This window comes from Eumetopias jubatus, unplaced genomic scaffold, assembly GCF_037043125.1.
Source record: "Eumetopias jubatus isolate StellerSeaLion01/CBP00866 unplaced genomic scaffold, mEumJub1_p1.0 scaffold_13, whole genome shotgun sequence".
Lineage (NCBI taxonomy): Eukaryota > Metazoa > Chordata > Mammalia > Carnivora > Otariidae > Eumetopias > Eumetopias jubatus.
Window position 1 is genome coordinate 107,384,734 of NW_028274819.1, and position 19,272 is coordinate 107,404,005.

Consider the following 19,272-nt stretch of genomic DNA (forward strand, 5'->3'; position numbering starts at 1 on the left):
GTGGCAACCCTCTCAGTCCCACCCTCTTTGGGAGCTTTGTGCTATCGCTCAGTAAACTTTGCTGTGTGGCCCACCATTCTTTGTCTGGTCTACCTCTTCACTCTTGGCAGAGGCGTGACCAAGAACCATGGGCACTGAATTCTGCAACAGTCTGAGTCCTGCTTCTGAGATCTCCACAGCGGCCTTAGATCTCCAACTTTTTAGCTTTTCCTTCAGTCTCATGAAACACCTCGGGAATCTTCCATTACTTTTCCTTCTTTTGGGGGGGGGGGGGGGCTTAAGCTAGCCAGCATCTGTTTTTATTGCTTGCAACCAATGAACTTGACATATTACATAGAACCTGGACTGCCACACTACTGCAGGTGATGGCAAGTCCTCAGAGGAAGGAAGATGAACTCCTTCTCACAAAACAGCAGAAGCCCCTGATATGCAGACCTACCTCAGAAAGAGGAACCAGTTGCTGATGGCAGACTGCTGATAGCAAGCTTCCAGATGTCGTTACCAGAAATTCCATGAGAACGTGGGCATAAAACTGCATAAATTTCAGACATCTCAGAGGACTGTGTTTTCATTGTTCTTTTCCCATATGTTACAAAAGAACAATCTGTGTAGCTCTGGATGTGTGGCAAGCTGCAACAGTGGCTAAGTCAATTTTCCTATCAAAAAGCCTGGAGAAAGTTAAACTGTTCCTTTGAAAGGCTGCAGGTAGAGCTCATACCTTCTGGAAACTAATTATGAGAACAAGATGTCCTCAAGTAAACCTGCCAAAAGTGAAAAGCCCTGGGCTATTACTTTTTAATGTTATATGATTTTTTTTTTTTTAATGGCTGCAAGTTTGTGGAGAATGTGGTTGAAATCTTTAAAAACTGGGGAGGGAAATCAGTTAGACTAAAAGAAAAGAGAAATAAAAAACAAAAACCTGTCTTTTCTATCAGAGCCATCTTATGAAGTTTCTCCCTTTAAATCATTTCTTGGAGCTATCTTTTCTCCCAAGTCGAGCCTGCTTCCCAAATTAAGGTTCCAGCTTCTACTCTCCAACCTCTACCCTCTCCAATCCATTATTCACAGTTATGCCAGGCCAATCTTTCAAAAATGCTAATTTTTCAGGACTCTCCCCTATTCAAAAATCTACTGAAGGAAGGCTCAGGGATGCAGTGGGAAATGGCCCCTGCTGCAGAGCCAAGGGCATGGGCCTAAATCCGTGCTTCATCAACCATCAGTTTTTTGAATTTATAGAAGGAAATTAACATCACCTCAGTGTACTCATATGTAAAAATGGGGATAATACATGCCTTGAAGGTTATTACATCATTTGCAAAGTGCATGGCCCTCAAAATCACTAAAGAAATGTTGCCTTGCTTTCCCCTCTCTATTAAGCTTCAAGTCTTACAACCCTATCCAGCACCTCCTCTTCAGGCCCACCTTGCCCTTCATAATCTGACTAGACCCTCCATGTGCAACCATGTATCTGAATAAATTCTGTACATGATTCTGTGCCCCAACTAGGCTCCCAGCCCTCTTCACCCTCATTTCTACCACCCTCCCTCGGCTCTCTATACTCATTCCCCACCCACACCACCCACTGTCCTCTCTGACCGGCAAATCCTTTAAAATCCAGTCCCTCCCTCTCCAGCCTCCTTGGACACAAAGATTTCCCCCATTTTCACAATTATGCAGTGGGTACAAATTTCCGAGGCCACAAACTCAGGTATCTGGGAATGTGATTCTCTTTATTTCTCTGTAATTAAATGTGATTTCCGTTTCAAGCCTCCATACCAACCAGAGGTAGTAATTTAATCCTGGTCCTGTTAGGTTTTTCTTGCTCAAATCAGAGATTTCTCAGTTATTTATGGGTTTTTAGCTTCTTCTTCTGCATAGAGCTGCATCTAAATTCCAGGAAGGCTTATACATAATGCTAGGTTGGGGAATGGGTAAGGAGGACCTTAACACCTTGGTATTGTCCACTCTTGCTTCTGGCACCTGCTGAGAAGTGCACCCTCTCACTGACCCATCATCAGAGTCTTTATTATATTAAATCTGTTTTGGGCTTGAGTTCCCATGTGTCTCTAGTTCTACAGACTAACCCAGCATTGTCCGCTGCATCTTGCTTTCTGTCCACAAAGCCTGGTCAGGTCTGCGGTTCATATTCTCAGCCTCTCTGGGGTGATAGAAAATGGAGTGAGGCTACCTCAGGCCTCTTGTCTAGACATGCCCACAGCCACCTCTTCACTAATGCCCTCCTGCCCTGGAGGCAGGGGAACTTTGTTAAGACTTATGATTCTCAAGACTCCAAACAGGGAAGCAGGACTCAGCTCTGTCCTGCTCTCAGAGCCTCTGCTCTGTACTGTGATTCTACTGTCCTCACACAGTCAGGGCTCAAACCAAGTACAGGGTACATCACCTCTGACTGGATACCTACACTGGTCTCTAACTCTATTTCTTTTCTCATCAAATCTCCTCTCTTCTTCTAGGAGGAATTTCTATCTTTTCAACTGGAAAAAAACTGGTTCTGACAGATTCTCAGTCTTAACAATTCAAAGTTCTGTGTCTTAGTTCTTAGGGGTTTTAATTTTGATCTGGGAAAAAAAAAACAAAACACTCGCCTTTTATCTACTGGTTCTTCCATGAATTTTAAAAGTCTGCTATGGAACACAAAAGCTAAATATTGACCCGTCCCTTCCCTGAAGCTGTAAGCCCAGGCTGCCCTAGCTGCCATCTGAAATAAATGGACGGGTTACAGTGCAGAAGAATATATCAGGAACAAAAACACAAAATAAATGAAAGATTTCAGTGCCAAAAAGAAATATATGGAACAAAAAGAACATTGGTTGATATCAAATATCACCCCTACCATCCTGGTCACCTGGTTAATTTCTATAAACCCTTCAGTTCTCTGCTTAGATATCACTTCCTTTGAAAAGCTTTTTCCTGCTTTACCCGCTCCCATTTCAATCCCAAAATTAGGTGAAGGGCTTGTCCCATAAGGCCACAGGCAGAATTCCAAGATGACCTGCAAGGACTCTCTCCTACATATAATTCCCTCTACTGTAAATACGACAGGGTATCGCTACTATGATTATATTGCCTTGCATAGCAAAGGGATACTGCCAATGTAATGGAAGTTATGAATTAGTTGACTTTGCGTTAATTAGGATATCATCCATGTCGGCCTGACCTAATCAGACAAACCCTTTAAAAGCACAGTTGGGGCACCTGGGTGGCTCAGTTGGTTAAGGGTCTCACTCTTGATCTCAGTTCAGGTCTTGATCTCAGGGTCATGAGTTCAAGCCCCATGTTGGGCTCCGTCCTGGGTGTGGAACGTACTTTAAAAAAGTAAAAAGGTAAACAAATAAAATATATTTTTTAAAAAAGCAGACTTTTATCTGGCTTGTTGCAAAAGAGGAAGTAAGAAGTTTGAAGCATAAAGGTGTTTTAAGGCCATTGCTGGCTTCAAGATGGAAGAGGCCACAAGGAAACGATCTTACAGAGGCCCCTAGGAGAGAAAAGAGAATTACAGCTGACAGCCAGCAGGACATAAGGGACAAGTCCTACAACCTCATGGAAATGAATTCTGCCAACAACCAGTAATCTTGGAAGAGAACCACTAGCTCCACATGAGACATAGTCTGACACCTTAATTTCAGGCAAATAAGACCATACACAAAAGATACAATGATGCCATGCCCACACTTCTGAACAACAAAAACTGTGAGATAATAAATTTGTGTTTTGTGATGATTTGTTCCACAGTAACATAAAACCACTACCATACCACATGTAATCCCTCAACACACCATGCGATTAACCCTGTTACCAAATAGTATCATAATGGTCTTTAACTTTCTGTCTCCCCCAACAAGACTATGAGATTATGTGGTTCACATTTAGAGTAAAGTATTATTATTTGAGCTACATTAATTAAGAGGATTAAATGAGCAATTATATGTAAAGCACTTAGGATAGTGCCTAGCGTAAACATTTTAACTACTAGTATGATTGCCCAACAGGAGCTAACACATAGTAATGAGCTCAACAAGGGTCGGTGGAGTGAAAGACTAGATTCATCTCAAGTGAATTCTCATTGTATTTATAGCTAATACCACAGAATTTCTTAGCACGCATTGGTTTCAGAAAGCAGCAAATAAGTAGAAGAGAAAGTTTGCTATTTCCAAGCAAGGGGAACATTAAAAAAATGAAAGAGAGGTAAGAAAGTGCAAGGCATGAACACAAGACAGTCAACCTATCAGTTTGGCTGAAAAGGTAGGTTCCTAAAGGAAAAATAAAAGACTGAGTTGGGAAAATGTTGGTCATATAATGGAAGACATTCAATGCCACATCCTGAACACTACTTGTTACCACTTAGGGAGTGACACGGGGGTGGCTTTTGCACAACGGATTGGCACGGTAAACATAACGTTTTAGGGCAGATAGTAGGTAATAATCTTCAGGATAGCTTGGAGAAAGCAGATTTTGGAGGAAGAGACATTAGTGAAAAAGCCCACACAGTGTATGGGATATTAGAGCCTGCACTATCATGGGGGTCAAAGACAGGAAGAATGCAAAAGAGAGGACCGTTGAAAGAGGTATTTTTACAGAAGAAGTAGCTGCCATCATAGCAAGAAATGGTCAAAAACTTATTATTAGCTCTGCAAACATTTATCAAACACCCCTTCTGAACCAGCCTTCATGAGTTCAGCATTTAGTGGGAGAGACTGAATTCTGGTCTCAGTGTGAAGTAAGTGTGACACCTCCAAAACTATGAGTTAAATTCAATAGAATGTCCTCCTCTAAAGGCATGGATTCTTAACAACAGAGATAACATATTTCCAGCTTTTAGACTTTTGAACTAAATTGGAATAAAACGAATCTGAATATAACTAGACTTTCCCAGAAACTGTATCTTCTCAATGGCGGTGAGGGGAAGGATAATTCACTGAATCTCAAATCTGACATGTAACACATTTACGACCTGCGGCTGATGGCTGATGACGCTTACTGCACGAGAGGAAGATCCTGGGAGCAAACACACACCACTGTCTGCATACTTGGGCTGCAAACCGCCCCCCCCCCAGCAGAACCCACCCAGAACTCAGCTGGCTCCTCCCAGCAATAGGAGATAGGAGTTGTCTAAACCAAGGTGAAGATTCTGGGAGCAGAGCAATCCTGTCTCTTGCCCAGGTGGGCAAGGGCGTCTATGGAGGCACATTGGCATTCTCTGCCACATCCCATTTGGAACCTGAAACAAAGGCACATCTTCTGGCATGTGTTCTGAGTCCCTGACCCCAACTAGGACCTCAGCCCCATCAGCACTCAAAGAACCTCAATGGTTCCTTCATTTGGGAAACTGGGGTCAGCTTTGCACTCTTCTCATTTTTTTTTTAAGATTTTGCTTATTTATTTATTTGACAGAGAGAGAGACACAGCGAGAGAGGGAACACAAGCAGGGGGAGTGGGAGAGGGAGAAGCAGGCTTCCCGCCGAGCAGGGAGCCCAATGTGGGGCTCGATCCCAGGACCCCGGGATCACGACCTGAGCCGAAGGCAGACGCTTAACGACTGAGCCACCCCGGCGCCCTGCACTCTTCTCCTTGAGTCCTGCCCCAAATGCCAGCCAGCCAGTCCTTTATCCCTTCACACACCTTCATTCTCACGCTGCTCTGAGCTTTCTTCACTCCAATTACAACCTCAACCCTCCCACTCCCTTCCCCCTCTTAACCCTCCCTTCCGTATCCCCCAAGATGCTCAAGCTCTTCACAGAGCACTCCCTCCTTCTCCGTGTTGCCTTGATTAAAGCCTGGCATGTCTGCAGAAGTGCTGCTGTGTCTTCTCACAGGGTCCCTCCCTGAATCCTTTCTTCTCATTCTCCTGAATACCAACATTTAGCACCTCTGCTCCTGAACTGTGACCTCATTAAGACATCCTGGCAATAGAACCTCCACCTTCTCCCAAGCTATCAGCTCATATCCTTCTATAACCAGTCTAGACATTGTGATCCATCATGTAAACCACTCTTTGGCTAATACTTAGGATGTTCTGATACTTTTATCCTGCCACCATACCCACCCAGTAATCCCCTATCCTGGTTCACCCCAGTGTTGGTCTCTTCTGCTACAAAATGAGATGATCATTCCAACCGTGGAAGGGTGGTTAGGCTGCTTGGCAGTTCGTTTTCCTTCTGTAGATGGCCCCTCTTCCAGCTACCACGACAGCTACACTAGAGAGTAGAGTCCTATCTTCCCACTGGTCTGTTTCAATGAGACTTCCAGGTCATTAGGAATAGACGCTGCATCCTCAGAGCCTCCCACAGCCTGGTTCACAGTTGCCACTTAAAGCATTTTGACTGAATGATTTAGAGAATTTCTAAAGCCTCTTAGGCTCTGAGATTCCATCACTGTGAAGCACTGTTTGTAGGCACCACTTTGCCCCAACCTGGAACTTTTTCTTCCAACCATGAGCTCTGCATTTTAGAAAAGGCCCTGCCTACAGCAGCAATGTCACTGTAAATGCTCAGAAATTTCAGGGACACTCCAGCTAGGAGGAGATTCTGTCCAGAGTGATATGAGGATGAAATGAGATATGCTTGAGAACAGAAGCACACTCCTGACAAAGAGTATGCTATTTTCCACCCTAAATCTACTAACCCCCACAAATTCCAGAACCAAACCCTTTGCACAAGACACTTCCCTTATTTGCTTCTGTCTGATAAAAGCATTACAGTTTACACCAATTAATGTTGGGCATATCTGTTGAGAAGTAAGCCATATAACATTTAAAATTTTTGTTTAGAGAGAAAAATCTAAAATCTATAGACTCAATATTTCCAATTCCTTACACTGAGAGATAAGGTCATGCTGGTGAAACATATAAGCAAACAAAATATAACTTAGAGTCAAAACACCCGGGGTTGAGTCCTCCCTAGGACTCTCAACAACCCATCTCATCTCTTTAAACTTTGATTTCCCCTCTGTCCAGGGGTGATATTCAAATACTGACCAGCATGGCAGACGCACTGACCAATTTGAACCAACACAGGCTGTCATGCTGGAGCAGGATCCTGGCTCCCTGCTGTGCCAGGCACTGAGCAGTTCGTTATTAAGTCATGGGAAGGATTTGTGTGGGGTGGGGGTGGGGGGACCAGAGAAGAGGGATGGGGGCACTTAAGAAGCCCCAGGCGGTGACTATTTATCACAGATTTTGAAATATTTTGATGTTTTAACAAAAAGTATAGTTTCCTTGGTGTGCACCTGCTGAAAATTACCCCTGCTCTGATCCTTCCTAGTCTGGGGAATTTGGATAAGTACTTCATCTTTCTGAGGCTGTTTCATGTGGAAAGGGGGAACTCTGAGAACTCCTTTTAAGGCATCTTGAGAATTAAATGAAATAACATATACAAAAGAAATAAAAAAACCCATTCCTGCTTGAGACACAATATGTGATAACTGAATGAATGAATAAATGAATGTCTGAATGAATAAGTGAAAAGAATAATATCTGTTCTGCCTTCTTCACAATTTTATTTTTTGTTTCTTTGGTAGGTGGTAGGTTTAGCATGCAAGGGAACTTACATATGAGGCTTGTCTTGAGCAGCCCTAAGATGAGAGTAGGTCTCCACACCCACCTGCCATAATCTTAGAAGTTTATATAGGGGACTTAACTGGGTTCAGTCTAGTGTACTATCTAGATGTTCCCAACAACACACTGTTCTCTCAAGCCTGTGTCCTTGAAAAGGGCTCGGCTGTAGGAATGGTGGGCTGAACATACATTCCAAAGACAGGGGAGGAGGTAAGAAGCCTCCAAGTATCCAGATCCAGCTCAAGGGTCAACTAATGGTCACATCCTCCAGATGATACCCTCCAACACTTCACCTCTAACGACCAGTTCCCTTGGTCAGCAAGGGGTTTCACTAGCATGGAGGTGGCTCATTTGAGGGCTATCTGGCTATACTGGAGGCAGATACCACAGCAACAATGTAAGTACATGTGGGAGAAAACACAGATTAGATAATAGATCCTAAAATAAATATCAATTTTTTTTTCCACTAAGAGCCCTATTATACAAATCTCTGATTTATTAAGTCTTCTAGGCTGGGAGGGTCTAATCACTTAGGGCATTTACTTGTACCCTCCTGTGACTTAAAAGATGATACAAAAACAGACTCATCAGGTAATGAACACACAACATTCTGTTTAGATAATGGTACAGGTGCTTCCTTGCAAGGCAGTGATCCTGTCTAAGCCAAACTATTTTGCAGAATAGCCTTTCTCTGAGACATTTCAGTGTTTAGTAAAGATAGGCTTTGCCAGCTATCATTTAAGACTTATCATCTCACAGAGTTTGTAGAAAGAATAACTTACTTATTAGAAAAAAATGGGCCCTACTTATTATTTGCTATCCCCTGGAAATATGCTGCTATTCCCAGGAGCTGTCCACAATGATTCACAGCAACTCTCACCATATGAACTCATATGAGAGCTCAAACTTGAGAAAAGCAGACAATACCCTCCGGGCCAGGTATCTAAGCTTCCAAGTGCCATTGGATCCACCCATAACACTTAGGAGGCAATGTCTGAGAGCCATTTGTTAGAGCTTGGACACTATGTTTCTTCTCCCAGCCTGTGCACCCAATAACAAGATTAATGGCTCTCTCAAGAGCCAGTAACTAGTGTCTGACTGCCAAGAGATAAAGTGAATGAGTGATCATTAAAATTAGTGGGTCTACCAGTAAATTGCCATCTAGGGAGCAAGCTCACTGTGCACTTCAGTGTCTCTTACCCTATCATCCAGTTAAATTAAGGTAATTTAACACTACCACATCTAGGAGTTGTCCAGGAATTGAGAAATGGAATTGAAAAGGACTTACATCAAGGAGGACTCATTTTTAGCCATTTTACACATAAGTAAACTGAGACCCACAGAGGCATTATTTGCCTGAGGCCATATGGTTGTTGAGTGGTGGATGAGTTTGCCCTCAGAGAGTCCATACCCTTCCCAGAATGCCCCAACTGTCTCCTACTAGACATCTCAGCAAGCAGATGCAGTCAACAGGTAATTAAACACACAGAGACTACCTGCTGCTAGGACCAATACTCCATGCAAATAAAGTCCCATATTAGCAAGTAAAAGGTAATATTGCTGAAAAGTAAGATACCAGAGACTCCTGGGCTGAGCCTGCAGCAGAGACAGGAAACTCATCACCCTATTTAGAGACAAAAACTGGCCCCAGTGTTCCAAAGACCACTGAGGAGAATGAAGCCCTCGCTGCAAGGGTTCTGATATGCCTGTGCGTCAGAGGATGAACATTCCTAGAACCTGGGGCCCACTTCTTGGTCTCTGCTCCAGGGTAGGCAGCTCTGTACCTTCCTCTGGGAAGCTGAAGAGGTGGTAAACAGTAACAGAGCAACGGGACCCAGATCCCATCCCCCAAGCATCTGCTGCAATGCAAAGGTCCCCGGGAGAGGATGAAAACGTACGCAGTTCTTTTAGGGTTTTTGCACCTGTTCTCCTTGCCTGGAATACTATTCCCCTAGATATTTTCATGGTTTGCCCATTACTCAGTTCAAATCTCTACTCAAATGTCTCTAGATCCCCCTATTTAAAAGAACCCCCCATCACATTCTACATCCTTACTCTCTTTTTTCTTTGTAACAGAATTTCTTTGTAACAATATTTTTCTTTGTGATACTATCTAACCTTATTTTATGTTTGTATGTGTGTATTTATTCCCTCCTCCCCGCCACACCGTTGTACAAGCTCACAGAGACTGTTGGTTTTGCCCATGGGTACACAGCCTGTGCCCAGAACCGTGCCTGACACGCAGCGGACATCCAGCAGTGACGTGCTAAGTGAAAGCAAGGCTGGTAGCACCTGTGTCTGTGACTGCACAGGTGGGAGAGGAGAGATGTCACCGAGACCAAAGAACAGCAAATGCCTAAAACCAGGAGCCAAAAAACTGCACATTAATTAATACAATCCTCTATGTGGAAGAAGTGTTTGCTATGTTCAGTGTCACAGGGTGAAAACATCTAGGGAGCCAAGCACTCCTTGCCCTGTCACCCCACCGCTCAGTGCACAGAGTATCAGCATCACGTCCTAAAAAGAGCATACAGGAGGGGGAGCCTACTGCGGCTCATCGTAGCAACTTCTCAGCGGTGAAGAGCTAAGAAGCAGCTGCTCCGATGTGTTGGCAGGGAGCACTGGACCGAGATGACAGATTCCTGTGAACTGGCCTCTGCCACAAACTCACAACCCTCCAAGTGTGCCCTGTACTCAAGTGTCACCTCACACTGTTTCCCTGCCTCAACGTCACTGCTTCCTCTTCTCCACCAGATGCAGTTGGAGATACTTCCCGACACCACCGTGCCCACACTTAACCTCCACGGGATGTCTTCAACGTTGTATTAGGACACTGAGCTCTTTGTATCACCCTTCAATCATCCAGCACACGATTTACACAGTCCCAGGCACTACCCTATGTACCTGGTACCACGTGGATTTATCATAAGTCTAAAAATGGCACCTCAGAGCCCCTCACTTACAAGTATACCTTCTAATATCCTGGAAGGGTCCCTAACATGTGGTCATACGTTTCTGCCATATTTGCACAAGTAAGATACCTTAACCTTAATCAGTTGAAACCACCCTGTCTTCCCACTCTGACCTCCCCTCAGGAGATGCAGCAGGTACTTAGGGGATCTGACCAAGGGGAAGTTGAAGTGGACTGTATTTATTTTGAGTTTAGTGAGGTATATTTACATGGTTCACAGTTAATTTATTATTAGCCTTTCTGCAAGTAGGAATGTCTTCTAGGAATACCCCATGCTCTGTGCTCACTCATCAGCCACCGTGACACAGAGATGCTGGGCCAGACCCGGTCTTGCAACATGAACATGTCCCACAGTGCCCAGCACAAGAAGTATGTGTGTGGCAGAGAAATGAGGCTTAAACACACTAGCCAGAAACTAGTCTGTCCAAAACCAAATATGGAAAAACATAAGCAATTTGGTCCTCATCAACTCTAAGACAAAACAAAATCTTCTTCTTTCCAAAATACATCCAATAATGTAATTCATACAATTAAAAATGCACCGTATATTTATTTTCTTTTTTAGACTGAGACCATGCAAAACTGAAATTATCAAAAGTCTTAGGCTTATAGGACACAACCCTGTGACCGTACTACAAAGAGCAAGTGTGTCTACAGCTGCTCAGATGATACCAAACAAAGTACAAAGGTGAAAGTTCTCCAAACTTCCAATAATAAAAACAAATTGGATCAACCTGTAAAGAACTATAATTCTACTATCTTAAATAGAAATTATAAAATTATTGTAATAAATGAAATGATCAAGGAGTAGGTAGCCAAAAACCATATGAAGAAAACGTATGGCAGTGAAGGCATTTAATTAATAAGAATATCATCTTGTTTTTCTGAAATGTGTGTTTATATTATTTGTCAGCTTTATAAATGTGTATTTTAAATGCAATTAAATCACTTAAGTGTGATTTCTTATTCCAAACAAGTATCCCTTCAGAACTAATTTTGTGTTAATAATTTTGTCTTATTTTTCTTACAAAGGAAACTGAAGTATTGTATAAACTTTAAGCCCCACAAAACTTCCATCCACCTGAGATTGCACAGGAGTGAAGCAAACAGAAAAAAATATATATACAATATTAATATTAATATATATAAAGCATGTTAATAAACATAACAAAAAAGTAAAAATATATTATATATAAATACATATTTATATACATATATATCTGCCTTCACCATAATGGAGGAGAATAATAAATAAAACAAAAAAATATTATATAGTGTACTAGATAGTTGTTAGTGCTATGGGCTTGTCCTCACCACTAGATCAGGAGCTCTTCGAAAATAAGGATTGTTGGAGCACCTGGGTGGCTCAGTCAGTTTGAGCATCTGACTTTTGGTTTTGGCCCAGGTGATGATTTCAGGGTTCTGAGACTGAGTCCCACACTGGGCTCTGTGTTCAGCACAGAGTCTGCTTGAGATTCTCTACTTCTCGCTCTCCCTTTGCCCCTCCCTCTGCTTGTGAGCTCGCTCGCTCTCTCTAAAATAAAAATAAGTAAATAAAATCTTTGAAAATAAGGGCTGTTTCTTACTTATATAGACCCCTAGGACCTAAGCACAGTATCTTAAAAAGGTAGATACCTTGTAAATACTGGGGATGGATGGATGGACAGACAGAGAGACAGACAAGTGAGTGTTAAGGGCTTGAGCGAGTCAGTTAACCCCTGCGTCCTTCGGTTTCCATACCTGTAATATGGTTAGATTATATGATCATTTGGCCCAAGTATCCTAAGTAATAATAAATTTTGATAATAGCTGTTTGATCTTTAATTAGATTTAGCATATGTTTTACATCATTATTCAATTTTTAGCTCTATGTCTTATTTGTCCCACAAGATTTCAAGTTTCTTAGACTAGGGCTATATACAGTTCATCTTTTAACTGTTGATGTCTAGCACAGCCCTGCAGAATAGGTGCGTCTGCTGAAAATACTGATGCTGAAGATCCTGGTAAGCAATGCTATACCCATCCTTCTTCCTCGTGTCAAGATAATAATCCAGAAATGAATACAAGAGACAAGATCATATAAAGGCTAAGGGCATGAGCGGTGGAGTCACAGTGCCTGGCTGGATCCCTTCTCTAACAAGTCCTATTTTTTAATAAACTGGTCAAGTTCCTATTCTCTCTATATCCGTTTCCTCATCTGTTATACAGAGATAATAACAACACCCACTTTAGAGGGTTGTTGTGAGAGACTTATACAAAGCCTGACATTTAACAGTTATTCAAATTACATCTGCTTTTAACATCACTGCAGGCTTAAGAATTTATTCACATGACTTTTATTTGCTGCCATCAAGATCTGTCCTCTTTGGACCCTACTGGGACAGTGGAGTAACACTGGGACACACAAAGCCTTTTTAATTTCCTACCTTCTCACAAGACTGTCGGCGTGTGGTGCCCTGACAGCTCTCTTGTCCGGCTGCCTCGTTCGGCTCACTTGGACAACTCGCTGGAGGACTGATTTCCTCTGCTGTGCTGGTTTGCCCAGCCTGTCAAGAGTTCAGTGCCTCCTGGAAGAATGAAGGGGGGGAAATCAGAGGGGGAGACGAACCATGAGAGACGATGGACTCTGAGAAACAAACTGAGGGTTCTAGAGGGGAGGAGGGAGGGGGATGGGTTAGCCTGGTGATGGGTATTAAAGAGGGCACATTCTGCGTGGAGCACTGGGTGTTATGCACAAACAATGAATCATGGAACACCACATCAAAAACTAATGATGTAATGTATGGTGATTAACATAATAAAAAAATAAAAAATAAAAAAATAAAATCTTAAAATACAAAAAAAAGTTCAGTGCCTCCTGCCTTCTGTCAATCCCTCTAAAATTCAATAAATACAGCATCACTATGCGTCAATCATGTTCTTGGTACTAAAGACACAAAAGTGGAAAAGCCACAGTCTCTGCTTGTAAGTAGCACGTAGACTGGCTGGGAAGACAGACATGGATAACTCACTAGAGCAATGTGATGAGACACAGAATCAGGGAGGGGAAAGTACTTTGGGAACAGGAAGGAAGGAGCCAAAAAAGCCATCATTACTGCTTTCCTTACTTTTTAAGTCTTCAAGATCACTTTGGGACTTCATCTTTACGCGCAGTAACAGAACAAGGAAATATGTAACATCAAAATATGCTAAAAATTCCAAGTCCTTGTTATAGCAAGACAATGGTGTAAGTCTGTGTGAAGGTTCCCTCCAAGTTTTTGGCCAAGAGCTGGGGTGTTACACATGCAGGGTAAAACTCAAAAAGCCTGGTAGAGAATGGCAGTTACAGATTTAAAAGTAGAACAAAGATAATAGAGGTTACACAATTCCAGGAGATGCTGATGCTCTGGCCCAGTCAGAACGGATAGACTCATCAATACCACAGCCATTCAGTGAGATTCCAGAAAGGTCTAGGAGGAAGGACCATACCCCAGAATAAGATTAAATCTAGACTCACAATGGCCAATATAGTAGCCACTAACCACATATAACAATTTAAGTTCAAATTTCAACTAATTAAAATTCAATAAAATTTAAAACTCACTTTGTCAGTCTCATTAGCCACATTTCAAATACTCAGTAGCTAAATGTGACTAGTGCCAACCACCTGGATAGTACAAATATGTAACCTTTCCATCATCACAGAAAGGTTTATTGGATAGCCCGACTCTAACAAAGCTGAGAACCAAGCCTGAAAAGATCAAGGAGAGACACCAAAAATTAGGTATCTCAATATTTCTATAAAGGAAAGCAATACAATCCAAACCCATTACAGTGTATCATCCATAATTTATAACCTACAATAATTCTAGACATACAAAGAAGCAGAAGAAGCAGGAAAATGTGGACCACAATCAAGAAAAAAAAGAAAAAAAAAAAAAAAAAACTATGAATGGAAACAGACCCTGAGGTGTTACACATGTTGGAATTTTCAGACAGTGGCTTTAAACTAGCAATTATAAACATCTTCAAGGACTTAAAGAAAATATGGTCTTAATCAGTAAATAAATGGAGATTCTTCACAGAAACATGGAAACTATAAAAAAATAAAAAGAAATTCTAGAATTCTAAGTTACAGTATCTGAAATGAAATAGTCACTCAATGGGCTAAACAACAGATTGGAAATGAATGGAGAATGGATCGATAAACTTGAAGACAGAGCCCTAGAAATTAACCCCATCTGAAAAAGAGAGTAGGGGAAATAAAATAATCATAACAAATGTGAGTATTCCTGCTTCCTGTCTTTTCCTAAGATTTATCATTATTCTTTGTAAAACTTGTCAGATTTCAACGTGTAAACCAGAAAGGTTCTGCCAAGTGTCTTTTCATATGTCCAAATGCTCCATCACATCCCTGCCAACTCTTAATGACTGGAAAGCTGATCTGCTGAGCAAAGTGAAATCTCAGCCAATTTAACCACTTTTTAGTTTTACATTTTCAATCTATACCATTATCACATTCAGAAATGATGTCAGAGTTTCATCAAATTTGAACCCTTCTAAAGATTATGAAGGTACTACTTATTTGATTCATGGGTAATTCTGCAGTTTGAAACAAGATGGGAGCAGATACATTTTTGACTTCTTAATATGCTTCAATAAAATACGTTGGTGGGCAGAAGTTCCAGAAATGTGTCCCTTTATTCAACATGCATTCACTGAAAATATACTCTGTACTAAAAATTATGCTGGGAATACAGAGATGAAATAGACATGGTCCTTAATTGTTACACTAAGTGAATTCCCTAATTTATAAAACTATTAGGTATAAAGTAATAATATTTGGCCCCTGTCCATCTTCCAAGATTGAAGAAGGAGGTTAAGTTGCACAAAGTGCCACCAGTGAATGGAGTGACACAAATTTCACGAGGAATAAAGGTCTAGATGGAGAAGGAACCTCCTCATTAATTATAGGTGACACAGGGCTTGACCTAGGACATGAGCACCCCTGAGTTCTTATGTGCTTTCAGGTTATTTTTTGCACCTGATGACAGATGGATAAAAGAACAGTGCTACATTTTAATACAAGGACTAAGACATCCTAAGGTGGTTAACTCCGTTGGCTCCTAAATGACCCAAATAATCCAGTGTGTCTTCACTTAATTATCTTTGCAGATGCTAATTTCTGATTTTCTCTGAAGAAAGTTGACATAAAAGGAGCGTATTATTGGGGTGCCTGGGTGGCTCAGTCGGTTAAGCATCTGCCTTCAGCTCTGGTCATGATCTCAGGATCCTGGGATCAAGCCTGGCATCAGGTTCCCTGCTCAACAGGGAGTCTGCTATTCTCTCGCTCTCTGCCCCTCCCCCTGACTCATGCTTGAGCTCTCTCTCTCACTCTCTCCCGCGCTCTCTCAAATGAATAAAATCTTTTTTAAAAAAGGAGCGTATTATTATCAATAAGCCAGTTACATATTAATGCAAAATTTCAGTAAGTTTATATAATGCAATTGATATAATAATACCAACAGGGCATACACATAAACAGTTTTAAATTATTTCCTTAAAGACTATTATAGTCCACCACATCTAAGTGATGAAAAGTATTTTACTTTATTTTACTTCAACACTGCACTAATTTGCTCTGGGGATCCTAGATACATAATATTTTAATTCCTATATTTGTGAAGTCAAAAATCATATTATATAAACAGCTCATCATCAGAATCCTCCCCACATTTACCTACCTAGTAAGGCCTCTGGACCTTATATTAAAATGTATGCACATTATGCTCTAGCCCACCACTTCTAACCTAGCCACCACCATTAGAATACTCCAAGTACCACGAACTTGAAGTCTGGCCTCTCTTTGGCATTTTGGCTAGCAGTCTCTGTTTCATCCTGGTCAGCCCCTGAATAAGAGAGGAGCCAGGAAGGTAGGTGCGCAGTGTAATCAGTCTATAAGGGACACTAATGCATCAGGGAACACAACGGACTGTGGTATCAGTTTCCACGTATGACTCCATCACAGGCAAACTGTGATCCAGCTTCTATAGAATAGGGCAGTATCATCAAGTGAAAATTTCAGAAGGTGATCCTAGCTGGTGCTCACCTCTCTGTGTTGACTATTTCCACAAGGTATGTGTATACATTTCATGATGTGACTGCAGTAATGTGAAGCTGGCAATCCCAACTGACATTGTGTAATGCCTTTTGCTGCAAATGAGCAGTTTACTACTATCTATATTGTAAACCTGTTCGTATTACTCTACAGAAGGTGTCTGTTTCAGAAAATTCCAGAAGAAAAATGAAGTTAAAGCAGAATCAACCAATAAGTGTGAAATACTTTGCCTACATATAAGCCAGGGGTAAAAAAGAAAAGCTTTCAAAATATTTTGAATAAGACTTAGGAAGTATTTCTATGTAAATTACTTCCATCCTTAGTGAATCTAAGTGACTAACCCTATCCAATCACGAATGGTATAAAAATCTAGAAATGAAAGACAAATCAATAAGTTAAAATGTTAGGTTACATCTGGTACAATGCAGGTAATTTTGGACATAAAGGAAGAGGCATAAAAATGTTCTTAGCAAAATATAAATTTCCCCCTCCCTTATAAAAATGTTGAACAAGTATTTCTAAAATATTGGTTTAAAAATTGTCAAACACTAATTCGAAAAGATATATGCACCCCTATGGTTTTTAATTTTTTTTTCTTTCTAAGTCATCTTTATGCCCAACATGGGGTTTGAACTTTCAACCCTAAGATCAAGAGTCACACAATCTACTAGGTGAACCAGGCACCCCACACACCCCATGTTTAACTGCAGCATTATTTACAATAGCCAAGCTATGGAAGCAACCCAAGCGTCCATCAATAGATGAATGGATAAAGAAGATGTGGTACACACACACACACACACACACACACACACACACACACACACAGATATTCTATTATATATGTATAAAAAGAATGAGATCTTATTTATGACAACACGGATGGACCAAGAGGCTATTATGCCAAGTGCAAAAGAAATCAGACAAAGACAAAAACCACATGATTTCACTTATATGTAGAACCTAAAAAACAAAATGAACAACTAACAAAGATACAGAAACTGACACATAAATACAGAGAACTTGTGGTTGCCAAAGGGGAGGAGTTGGGGGGATGGACAAAATGGGCAATGGGGAGTGGAAGATACAGGTTTCCAGTTATGGAGTGAATAAGGGGCACCTGGGTGGCTCAGTCGGTTAAGCATCTGCCTTCAGCTCAGGTCCTGGGATTGAGCTCCACATTGGGCTCCCTGCTCAGTGGGGAATCTGCTTCTCCCTCTCCCTCTGCCCCTCCCCTCTGCTCGTGCTCTCTGCTCGTGCTCTCTAATAAATAAAATCTTTAAAAAAAGTAAAAAGATTCAGCATAGCGAATAGGGTCAAGGTATTACAAGAGCATTGCATGGTGGCAGATTGTAGCTACACTTGTGGTGAGCAGAGCATAGTGCATAGGATTGTCAAGTCACTATCTTATACACCTGAAAATAATGTAACATTGTGTGTCAACTATACTTCAAGAATAAATAAATAAACAAATAGGGTTGTCAATTTATTACCCTGCCTTTGGTAGCCACCCCAAGTCCTGGTTTATTCTGTTCATCTTCTCTCAACAAATTGAGGGGGGAAAAAAAACACAGAAGTCAGGCAGATAAATGTAAAAAGTATTGACTTTTTTTAATTGAAAAAGCTAGTTGGAGAACATAACTGAAATCTGGACCAAGTGGCCTTTTTCACATCTCGGCCCTGAATTAATTCTACATGCCCAGTTATTAACTAGCACAGATGGACCAACACAGCCCTCAATAAAAAGCAAAAGTCTTTAAAACAGAACAAGCATTTAAAATAAAACAAAAAAAAGCAAAAGGCCTTATCATTAAAAAAAAAAAAAAACACTAAATTTACCTCTTAGCCAGAGGAGAGCAAACCATTCTGTCAGAAGGAGGGCCCAAAGGAAAGAAAGAGAAGCTACATGCATTCCCAGTTACTTCTCTCAGAGTCCTCCAGTCAAAAATCTGTTCTACTCCCTTAAAGGGTAACGAGTGACATCAGAAAGTATCCAGGGATACCAATCTCCAAAGTCATCCCACATGGAAACAGGAAGAAGGGGGAATATGGTTTTCAACCTAACACTTATTGGGGTTCCTTCCTTCCTTCTTTGCTCAAGCTTTAAGCAAGTGGTTCTCAACTTTTGCCACCATAGCAAACACCAGGAGAACTTTAAAAATACTGGTGCCTGGGTTCTACCCTCCAAAGAATCAGATTTAGTAAGTCTGGGAAGTAGCCTGGGCATTGGCATTTTTTTAAGATGTATTTATTTATTTGGGCGGGGGAAGGGCAGAGAGTCTTTTTTTTTTATGTTATGTTATGGTATGTTAATCACCATACATTACATCATTAGTTTTTGATGTAGTGTTCCATGATTCATTGTATATAAGTAGACTGCATGCTGAGCACGGAGCCTGACACAGAGCTGGATCTCACGACCCTGAGATCACAACCCTGAGATCATGACCCAAGCCGCAACCAAGAGTCAGAAGTTTAACCTACTGAGCCACCCAGGTGGCCACCCCCTGAATGTTGGGTTTTTTAAAAGCTTTCCAGGGTACTCTAATGGGCAGTCACCACTGAGAACCACTGCAGTTATCCCATGTTCAAACAGGTAGTGGGGAGGAGGTCAGACCCCATCTCCACGAGGTC